Below are 12,259 nucleotides of genomic sequence, written 5' to 3' on the forward strand. Positions count from 1 at the left end.
ACACTATATTATCGGACTGGATCCCGGCAAGGTCGGGAAAGTGTCGCCGACCCGTACCGGCTGCCGCCCCGTCGGTCAGCGGCAGCGTATCGGGGACAACTTCGGGAAGGAAAGTCCGATCCGGGCGGGGTCAACTGCCACCGAACGGAGTGGCGGGCCCGCACAGAGCAGTACCTGTCTTGTGTAGCTGCCCCTTTCCCCGGCCGAGGTACAGCCGTTGGCTGGAGACCGCTTTCCGACTGCTGAGCCGGAGCCGCGGGGGCCCACCTTGAGGCGCCGGCTGTCCTAGCAAGCCAGGGGCAAGGGGCATCCAGTGGTACCGGAACGGAGTCGGTCCGACACCGGGAAGCCGGGTGCCCGTCGCTCCGAATGGAGCCCGGTGTTTTCGTGCGTGTAACAAGGCGGGCGTTTGGACACGGTTGTCCGGGAGCGGGTCCGCAACGGCGGGAGGATGCCTGAGTTTGGCCGGCCGGCAGTCGAACGCCTTTGCCTCCGGACTTCCGTGTCCGATTTCGGCCAGGGAGGGCTCGTTGGAAGGCCCCGGCACTGGCGCACACTATATTATCGGCCTGGACCCCGGCAATTTCGGGAAAGTGTCGCAGTCCCGTAGCGGCTGCCGCCCCGCCGGTCAGCGGCAGCTTATCGGGGATAACTTCGGGATGGAAAGTCCGATGCGGTCGGGGTCAACTGACGCTGAACGGGGTGGCGGGGCCGCACAGACCAGTAGCGGGCATGTGTAGCTGCCTCTTGGCCCGGCCGAGGTACAGCCGTTGGCTGGAGACCGCTTTCCGACTGCTGAGCCGGAGCCGCGGTGGCCCACCTTGACGCGCCGGCTGTCCTAGCAAGCCAGGGGCAAGGGGCATCCAAGGGTACCGGAACGGAGTCGGTCCGACACCGGGAAGCCGGGTGCCCGTCGCTCCGAATCGAGGCAGGTGTTTTCGTGCGTGTAACTCGGCGGGCGTTTGGACCCGGTTGTCCTGGAGCGGGTCCGCAACGACGGGAGATTGCCTGTGTTTGGCCGGCCGGCAGTCGAACGCCTATCGCTCTGGACTCCCGTGTCCGATTTCGGTCAGGGAGGGCTCGTTGGAAAGCCGCGGCGCTGGCGCACACTATATTATCGGCCTGGACCCCGGCAAGTTCGGCAAAGTGTCGCCATCCCGCAGCGGCTGACGGGCCGCCGGTCAGCGGCAGCTTATCGGGCATAACTTCGGGAGGGAAAGTCCGATCCGGTCCGGATCAACGGCAGCCGAACGGGGTGGCGGGCCCGCACAGACCAGTGCCTGGCTTGTGTAGCTGCCCCTTTCCCCGGCCGAGGTACAGCCGTTGGCTGGAGACCACTTTCCGACCACTGAGACGGCGGGGCGGGGGGCGGCCTGCACGCGCCGGCTGCCAGAGCAAGCCAGGGGCAAGGGGCATCCAACGGTATCTGAACGGAGTCGGTCCGACACCGGGAAGCCGGGTGCCCGTCGCTCCGAATCGAGCCTGGGGTGTACGTGTGTTTAACAAGGCGGGCGTTTGGACCCGGTTGCCCGGCACCAGTCGAACGCCTGTCGCTCCCGACTCCCGTGTCCGATTTCGTTCGGGGATGGCTCGTTGGAAAGCCCCGGCTCCGGCGCACACTATATTGCCGAAGTGGCCCCGGGCGAGTTCGGGAAAGTGTCGCCGTCCCGCAGCGGCTGACGGGCCGTCGGTCAGCGGCAGCTTATCGGGGATAACGTCGGGAAGGAAAGTCCGATCCGGTCGGGGACAACGGCAGCTGAACGGGGTGGCGGGGCCGCACAGAGCAGTACCTCGCTTGTGTAGCTGCCTCTTTCCGCGGCCGAGGTACAGCCGTTGGCTGGAGACCGCTTTCCGACCACTGAGACGGCGGGGCAGGGGGCGGCCTGCACGCGCCGGCTGCCAGAGCAAGCCAGGGGCAAGGGGCATCCAACGGTATCTGAACGGAGTCGGTCCGACACCGAGAAGCCGGGTGCCCGTCGCTCCGAAGCGAGACCGGGGTTTTTCGTGTGTAACGTGGCGGGCCTTTGGACCCGGTTGGCCGGGCGGCAGTGGAACACACACAGACACTCGCATACACTGAGAGAGACAGAGAGAAGATAGAGATACACAGAGTGAGAAAGACAAAGTCAACTCAGTAACTGAAATGTGAAAACTGACAACTGGGAAACCAAAAGTCAGAGTGGCAAATGATGAACCAAGGTGGCAACTGATTAACTGAAAACTTGTCATTCACATTTGGGACGGAATTCCGGATGGGAGTGTATTCGGCCCCCTTACCGGGCCTTGGGGTGCTGCTTTCCCGCTTGTGGAACCGAGTTGGGGTCGTCAAATGGCCTGGTGCATTGTTTGAAACACTGGTTAATGAGTTGTCAAGGTCGGAAATCATAGAACATAAGAGCAGCTCATTAACTGAAATTTCGAACATCGACAACTGGTTAACCAAAAGCCAGAGCGACAAATGATTAACCAAGGAGGCAACTCATTAACTGAATTTCGAACATCGACAACTGGTTAACCAAAAGACACAGGGACAAATGAGTAACCAAAGGGCCAACTCATTAACTGAAATTTCAAAGAGGCAACTCATTAACTGAAATTTTGAACATCGACAACTGGTTAACCAAAAGCCAGAGCGACAAATGATTAACCAAGGAGGCAACTCATTAACTGAATTTCGAACATCGACAACTGGGTAACCAAAAGACACAGGGACAAATGAGTAACCAAAGGGCCAACTCATTAACTGAAATTTCAAAGAGGCTACTCATTAACTGAAATTTGAACATCGACAACTGGTTAACCAAATGTCAGAGCGACAAATGAGTAACCAAGCAGGCAACTGATTAACTGAAAACTTGTCATTCACATTAGGGACGGAATTCACGATGGGAATGTATTCGGCCCCCTTACCGGGCCTTGGGGTGCTGCTTTCCCGCTTGTGGAACCGAGTTGGGGTCGTCAAATGGCCTGGTGCATTGTTTGAAACACTGGTTAATGAGTTGTCAAGGTCGGAAATCATAGAACATAAGAGCAGCTCATTAACTGAAATTTTGAACATCGACAACTGGTTAACCAAAAGCCAGAGCGACAAATGATTAACCAAGGAGGCAACTCATTAACTGAATTTCGAACATCGACAACTGGTTAACCAAAAGACACAGGGACAAATGAGTAACCAAAGGGCCAACTCATTAACTGAAATTTCAAAGAGGCAACTCATTAACTGAAATTTTGAACATCGACAACTGGCTAACCAAAAGCCAGAGCGACAAATGATTAACCAAGGAGGCAACTCATTAACTGAATTTCGAACATCGACAACTGGTTAACCAAAAGACACAGGGACAAATGAGTAACCAAAGGGCCAACTCATTAACTGAAATTTCAAAGAGGCAACTCATTAACTGAAATTTTGAACATCGACAACTGGTTAACCAAAAGCCAGAGCGACAAATGATTAACCAAGGAGGCAACTCATTAACTGAATTTCGAACATCGACAACTGGTTAACCAAATGTCAGAGCGACAAATGAGTAACCAAGGAGGCAACTCAATAACTGAATTTCGAACATCGACAACTGGTTAACCAAGAGTCAGGGCGACAAATGATTAACCAAGGAGGCAACTCATTAACTGAATTTCGAACATCGACAACTGGTTAACCAAAAGACACAGGGACAAATGAGTAACCAAAGGGCCAACTCATTAACTGAAATTTCAAAGAGGCAACTCATTAACTGAAATTTTGAACATCGACAACTGGTTAACCAAAAGCCAGAGCGACAAATGATTAACCAAGGAGGCAACTCATTAACTGAATTTCGAACATCGACAACTGGTTAACCAAAAGACACAGGGACAAATGAGTAACCAAAGGGCCAACTCATTAACTGAAATTTCAAAGAGGCAACTCATTAACTGAAATTTTGAACATCGACAACTGGTTAACCAAAAGCCAGAGCGACAAATGATTAACCAAGGAGGCAACTCATTAACTGAATTTCGAACATCGACAACTGGTTAACCAAAAGACACAGGGACAAATGAGTAACCAAAGGGCCAACTCAGTAACTGAAATTTCAAAGAGGCAACTCATTAACTGAAATTTTGAACATCGACAACTGGTTAACCAAAAGCCAGAGCGACAAATGATTAACCAAGGAGGCAACTCATTAACTGAATTTCGAACATCGACAACTGGGTAACCAAAAGACACAGGGACAAATGAGTAACCAAAGGGCCAACTCATTAACTGAAATTTCAAAGAGGCTACTCATTAACTGAAATTTGAACATCGACAACTGGTTAACCAAATGTCAGAGCGACAAATGAGTAACCAAGCAGGCAACTGATTAACTGAAAACTTGTCATTCACATTTGGGACGGAATTCACGATGGGAATGTATTCGGCCCCCTTACCGGGCCTTGGGGTGCTGCTTTCCCGCTTGTGGAACCGAGTTGGGGTCGTCAAATGGCCTGGTGCATTGTTTGAAACACTGGTTAATGAGTTGTCAAGGTCGGAAATCATAGAACATAAGAGCAGCTCATTAACTGAAATTTCGAACATCGACAACTGGTTAACCAAAAGCCAGAGCGACAAATGAATAACCAAGGAGGCAACTCATTAACTGAATTTCGAACATCGACAACTGGTTAACCAAGAGTCAGAGCGACAAATGATTAACCAAGGAGGCAACTCATTAACTGAATTTCGAACATCGACAACTGGTTAACCAAGAGTCAGGGCGACAAATGATTAACCAAGGAGGCAACTCATTAACTGAATTTCGAACATCGACAACTGGTTAACCAAAAGACACAGGGACAAATGAGTAACCAAAGGGCCAACTCATTAACTGAAATTTCAAAGAGGCAACTCATTAACTGAAATTTTGAACATCGACAACTGGTTAACCAAAAGCCAGAGCGACAAATGATTAACCAAGGAGGCAACTCATTAACTGAATTTCGAACATCGACAACTGGTTAACCAAATGTCAGAGCGACAAATGAGTAACCAAGGAGGCAACTCAATAACTGAATTTCGAACATCGACAACTGGTTAACCAAGAGTCAGGGCGACAAATGATTAACCAAGGAGGCAACTCATTAACTGAATTTCGAACATCGACAACTGGTTAACCAAAAGACACAGGGACAAATGAGTAACCAAAGGGCCAACTCATTAACTGAAATTTCAAAGAGGCAACTCATTAACTGAAATTTTGAACATCGACAACTGGTTAACCAAAAGCCAGAGCGACAAATGATTAACCAAGGAGGCAACTCATTAACTGAATTTCGAACATCGACAACTGGTTAACCAAAAGACACAGGGACAAATGAGTAACCAAAGGGCCAACTCATTAACTGAAATTTCAAAGAGGCAACTCATTAACTGAAATTTTGAACATCGACAACTGGTTAACCAAAAGCCAGAGCGACAAATGATTAACCAAGGAGGCAACTCATTAACTGAATTTCGAACATCGACAACTGGTTAACCAAATGTCAGAGCGACAAATGATTAACCAAGGAGGCAACTCATTAACTGAATTTCGAACATCGACAACTGGTTAACCAAGAGTCAGGGCGACAAATGATTAACCAAGGAGGCAACTCATTAACTGAATTTCGAACATCGACAACTGGGTAACCAAAAGACACAGGGACAAATGAGTAACCAAAGGGCCAACTCATTAACTGAAATTTCAAAGAGGCAACTCATTAACTGAAATTTTGAACATCGACAACTGGTTAACCAAATGTCAGAGCGACAAATGAGTAACCAAGCAGGCAACTGATTAACTGAAAACTTGTCATTCACATTTGGGACGGAATTCACGATGGGAATGTATTCGGCCCCCTTACCGGGCCTTGGGGTGCTGCTTTCCCGCTTGTGGAACCGAGTTGGGGTCGTCAAATGGCCTGGTGCATTGTTTGAAACACTGGTTAATGAGTTGTCAAGGTCGGAAATCATAGAACATAAGAGCAGCTCATTAACTGAAATTTCGAACATCGACAACTGGTTAACCAAAAGCCAGAGCGACAAATGATTAACCAAGGAGGCAACTCATTAACTGAATTTCGAACATCGACAACTGGTTAACCAAAAGACACAGGGACAAATGAGTAACCAAAGGGCCAACTCATTAACTGAAATTTCAAAGAGGCAACTCATTAACTGAAATTTTGAACATCGACAACTGGTTAACCAAAAGCCAGAGCGACAAATGATTAACCAAGGAGGCAACTCATTAACTGAATTTCGAACATCGACAACTGGGTAACCAAAAGACACAGGGACAAATAAGTAACCAAAGGGCCAACTCATTAACTGAAATTTCAAAGAGGCTACTCATTAACTGAAATTTGAACATCGACAACTGGTTAACCAAATGTCAGAGCGACAAATGAGTAACCAAGCAGGCAACTGATTAACTGAAAACTTGTCATTCACATTAGGGACGGAATTCACGATGGGAATGTATTCGGCCCCCTTACCGGGCCTTGGGGTGCTGCTTTCCCGCTTGTGGAACCGAGTTGGGGTCGTCAAATGGCCTGGTGCATTGTTTGAAACACTGGTTAATGAGTTGTCAAGGTCGGAAATCATAGAACATAAGAGCAGCTCATTAACTGAAATTTTGAACATCGACAACTGGTTAACCAAAAGCCAGAGCGACAAATGATTAACCAAGGAGGCAACTCATTAACTGAATTTCGAACATCGACAACTGGTTAACCAAAAGACACAGGGACAAATGAGTAACCAAAGGGCCAACTCATTAACTGAAATTTCAAAGAGGCAACTCATTAACTGAAATTTTGAACATCGACAACTGGTTAACCAAAAGCCAGAGCGACAAATGATTAACCAAGGAGGCAACTCATTAACTGAATTTCGAACATCGACAACTGGTTAACCAAAAGACACAGGGACAAATGAGTAACCAAAGGGCCAACTCAGTAACTGAAATTTCAAAGAGGCAACTCATTAACTGAAATTTTGAACATCGACAACTGGTTAACCAAAAGCCAGAGCGACAAATGATTAACCAAGGAGGCAACTCATTAACTGAATTTCGAACATCGACAACTGGGTAACCAAAAGACACAGGGACAAATGAGTAACCAAAGGGCCAACTCATTAACTGAAATTTCAAAGAGGCAACTCATTAACTGAAATTTTGAACATCGACAACTGGCTAACCAAATGTCAGAGCGACAAATGATTAACCAAGCAGGCAACTGATAAACTGAAAACTTGTCATTCACATTTGGGACGGAATTCACGATGGGAATGTATTCGGCCCCCTTACCGGGCCTTGGGGTGCTGCTTTCCCGCTTGTGGAACCGAGTTGGGGTCGTCAAATGGCCTGGTGCATTGTTTGAAACACTGGTTAATGAGTTGTCAAGGTAGGAAATCATAGAACATAAGAGCAGCTCATTAACTGAAATTTTGAACATCGACAACTGGTTAACCAAAAGCCAGAGCGACAAATGAATAACCAAGGAGGCAACTCATTAACTGAATTTCGAACATCGACAACTGGTTAACCAAGAGTCAGAGCGACAAATGATTAACCAAGGAGGCAACTCATTAACTGAATTTCGAACATCGACAACTGGTTAACCAAGAGTCAGGGCGACAAATGATTAACCAAGGAGGCAACTCATTAACTGAATTTCGAACATCGACAACTGGTTAACCAAAAGACACAGGGACAAATGAGTAACCAAAGGGCCAACTCATTAACTGAAATTTCAAAGAGGCAACTCATTAACTGAAATTTTGAACATCGACAACTGGTTAACCAAAAGCCAGAGCGACAAATGATTAACCAAGGAGGCAACTCATTAACTGAATTTCGAACATCGACAACTGGTTAACCAAATGTCAGAGCGACAAATGAGTAACCAAGGAGGCAACTCAATAACTGAATTTCGAACATCGACAACTGGTTAACCAAGAGTCAGGGCGACAAATGATTAACCAAGGAGGCAACTCATTAACTGAATTTCGAACATCGACAACTGGTTAACCAAAAGACACAGGGACAAATGAGTAACCAAAGGGCCAACTCATTAACTGAAATTTCAAAGAGGCAACTCATTAACTGAAATTTTGAACATCGACAACTGGTTAACCAAAAGCCAGAGCGACAAATGATTAACCAAGGAGGCAACTCATTAACTGAATTTCGAACATCGACAACTGGTTAACCAAAAGACACAGGGACAAATGAGTAACCAAAGGGCCAACTCATTAACTGAAATTTCAAAGAGGCAACTCATTAACTGAAATTTTGAACATCGACAACTGGTTAACCAAAAGCCAGAGCGACAAATGATTAACCAAGGAGGCAACTCATTAACTGAATTTCGAACATCGACAACTGGTTAACCAAATGTCAGAGCGACAAATGATTAACCAAGGAGGCAACTCATTAACTGAATTTCGAACATCGACAACTGGTTAACCAAGAGTCAGGGCGACAAATGATTAACCAAGGAGGCAACTCATTAACTGAATTTCGAACATCGACAACTGGGTAACCAAAAGACACAGGGACAAATGAGTAACCAAAGGGCCAACTCATTAACTGAAATTTCAAAGAGGCAACTCATTAACTGAAATTTTGAACATCGACAACTGGTTAACCAAATGTCAGAGCGACAAATGAGTAACCAAGCAGGCAACTGATTAACTGAAAACTTGTCATTCACATTTGGGACGGAATTCACGATGGGAATGTATTCGGCCCCCTTACCGGGCCTTGGGGTGCTGCTTTCCCGCTTGTGGAACCGAGTTGGGGTCGTCAAATGGCCTGGTGCATTGTTTGAAACACTGGTTAATGAGTTGTCAAGGTCGGAAATCATAGAACATAAGAGCAGCTCTTTAACTGAAATTTCGAACATCGACAACTGGTTAACCAAAAGCCAGAGCGACAAATGATTAACCAAGGAGGCAACTCATTAACTGAATTTCGAACATCGACAACTGGTTAACCAAAAGACACAGGGACAAATGAGTAACCAAAGGGCCAACTCATTAACTGAAATTTCAAAGAGGCAACTCATTTACTGAAATTTTGAACATCGACAACTGGTTAACCAAAAGCCAGAGCGACAAATGATTAACCAAGGAGGCAACTCATTAACTGAATTTCGAACATCGACAACTGGGTAACCAAAAGACACAGGGACAAATGAGTAACCAAAGGGCCAACTCATTAACTGAAATTTCAAAGAGGCTACTCATTAACTGAAATTTGAACATCGACAACTGGTTAACCAAATGTCAGAGCGACAAATGAGTAACCAAGCAGGCAACTGATTAACTGAAAACTTGTCATTCACATTAGGGACGGAATTCACGATGGGAATGTATTCGGCCCCCTTACCGGGCCTTGGGGTGCTGCTTTCCCGCTTGTGGAACCGAGTTGGGGTCGTCAAATGGCCTGGTGCATTGTTTGAAACACTGGTTAATGAGTTGTCAAGGTCGGAAATCATAGAACATAAGAGCAGCTCATTAACTGAAATTTTGAACATCGACAACTGGTTAACCAAAAGCCAGAGCGACAAATGATTAACCAAGGAGGCAACTCATTAACTGAATTTCGAACATCGACAACTGGTTAACCAAAAGACACAGGGACAAATGAGTAACCAAAGGGCCAACTCATTAACTGAAATTTCAAAGAGGCAACTCATTAACTGAAATTTTGAACATCGACAACTGGCTAACCAAAAGCCAGAGCGACAAATGATTAACCAAGGAGGCAACTCATTAACTGAATTTCGAACATCGACAACTGGTTAACCAAAAGACACAGGGACAAATGAGTAACCAAAGGGCCAACTCATTAACTGAAATTTCAAAGAGGCAACTCATTAACTGAAATTTTGAACATCGACAACTGGTTAACCAAAAGCCAGAGCGACAAATGATTAACCAAGGAGGCAACTCATTAACTGAATTTCGAACATCGACAACTGGTTAACCAAATGTCAGAGCGACAAATGAGTAACCAAGGAGGCAACTCAATAACTGAATTTCGAACATCGACAACTGGTTAACCAAGAGTCAGGGCGACAAATGATTAACCAAGGAGGCAACTCATTAACTGAATTTCGAACATCGACAACTGGTTAACCAAAAGACACAGGGACAAATGAGTAACCAAAGGGCCAACTCATTAACTGAAATTTCAAAGAGGCAACTCATTAACTGAAATTTTGAACATCGACAACTGGTTAACCAAAAGCCAGAGCGACAAATGATTAACCAAGGAGGCAACTCATTAACTGAATTTCGAACATCGACAACTGGTTAACCAAAAGACACAGGGACAAATGAGTAACCAAAGGGCCAACTCATTAACTGAAATTTCAAAGAGGCAACTCATTAACTGAAATTTTGAACATCGACAACTGGTTAACCAAAAGCCAGAGCGACAAATGATTAACCAAGGAGGCAACTCATTAACTGAATTTCGAACATCGACAACTGGTTAACCAAAAGACACAGGGACAAATGAGTAACCAAAGGGCCAACTCAGTAACTGAAATTTCAAAGAGGCAACTCATTAACTGAAATTTTGAACATCGACAACTGGTTAACCAAAAGCCAGAGCGACAAATGATTAACCAAGGAGGCAACTCATTAACTGAATTTCGAACATCGACAACTGGGTAACCAAAAGACACAGGGACAAATGAGTAACCAAAGGGCCAACTCATTAACTGAAATTTCAAAGAGGCTACTCATTAACTGAAATTTGAACATCGACAACTGGTTAACCAAATGTCAGAGCGACAAATGAGTAACCAAGCAGGCAACTGATTAACTGAAAACTTGTCATTCACATTTGGGACGGAATTCACGATGGGAATGTATTCGGCCCCCTTACCGGGCCTTGGGGTGCTGCTTTCCCGCTTGTGGAACCGAGTTGGGGTCGTCAAATGGCCTGGTGCATTGTTTGAAACACTGGTTAATGAGTTGTCAAGGTCGGAAATCATAGAACATAAGAGCAGCTCATTAACTGAAATTTCGAACATCGACAACTGGTTAACCAAAAGCCAGAGCGACAAATGAATAACCAAGGAGGCAACTCATTAACTGAATTTCGAACATCGACAACTGGTTAACCAAGAGTCAGAGCGACAAATGATTAACCAAGGAGGCAACTCATTAACTGAATTTCGAACATCGACAACTGGTTAACCAAGAGTCAGGGCGACAAATGAGTAACCAAGGAGGCAACTCATTAACTGAATTTCGAACATCGACAACTGGTTAACCAAAAGACACAGGGACAAATGAGTAACCAAAGGGCCAACTCATTAACTGAAATTTCAAAGAGGCAACTCAGTAACTGAAATTTTGAACATCGACAACTGGTTAACCAAAAGCCAGAGCGACAAATGATTAACCAAGGAGGCAACTCAATAACTGAATTTCGAACATCGACAACTGGTTAACCAAATGTCAGAGCGACAAATGAGTAACCAAGGAGGCAACTCAATAACTGAATTTCGAACATCGACAACTGGTTAACCAAGAGTCAGGGCGACAAATGATTAACCAAGGAGGCAACTCATTAACTGAATTTCGAACATCGACAACTGGTTAACCAAAAGACACAGGGACAAATGAGTAACCAAAGGGCCAACTCATTAACTGAAATTTCAAAGAGGCAACTCATTAACTGAAATTTTGAACATCGACAACTGGTTAACCAAAAGCCAGAGCGACAAATGATTAACCAAGGAGGCAACTCATTAACTGAATTTCGAACATCGACAACTGGTTAACCAAAAGACACAGGGACAAATGAGTAACCAAAGGGCCAACTCATTAACTGAAATTTCAAAGAGGCAACTCATTAACTGAAATTTTGAACATCGACAACTGGTTAACCAAAAGCCAGAGCGACAAATGATTAACCAAGGAGGCAACTCATTAACTGAATTTCGAACATCGACAACTGGTTAACCAAATGTCAGAGCGACAAATGATTAACCAAGGAGGCAACTCATTAACTGAATTTCGAACATCGACAACTGGTTAACCAAGAGTCAGGGCGACAAATGATTAACCAAGGAGGCAACTCATTAACTGAATTTCGAACATCGACAACTGGGTAACCAAAAGACACAGGGACAAATGAGTAACCAAAGGGCCAACTCATTAACTGAAATTTCAAAGAGGCAACTCATTAACTGAAATTTTGAACATCGACAACTGGATAACCAA

Source organism: Somniosus microcephalus, unplaced genomic scaffold (genome assembly GCF_052327205.1).
Source record: "Somniosus microcephalus isolate GS21.2 unplaced genomic scaffold, FLI_Smic_1.0 scaffold302, whole genome shotgun sequence".
NCBI lineage: Eukaryota > Metazoa > Chordata > Chondrichthyes > Squaliformes > Somniosidae > Somniosus > Somniosus microcephalus.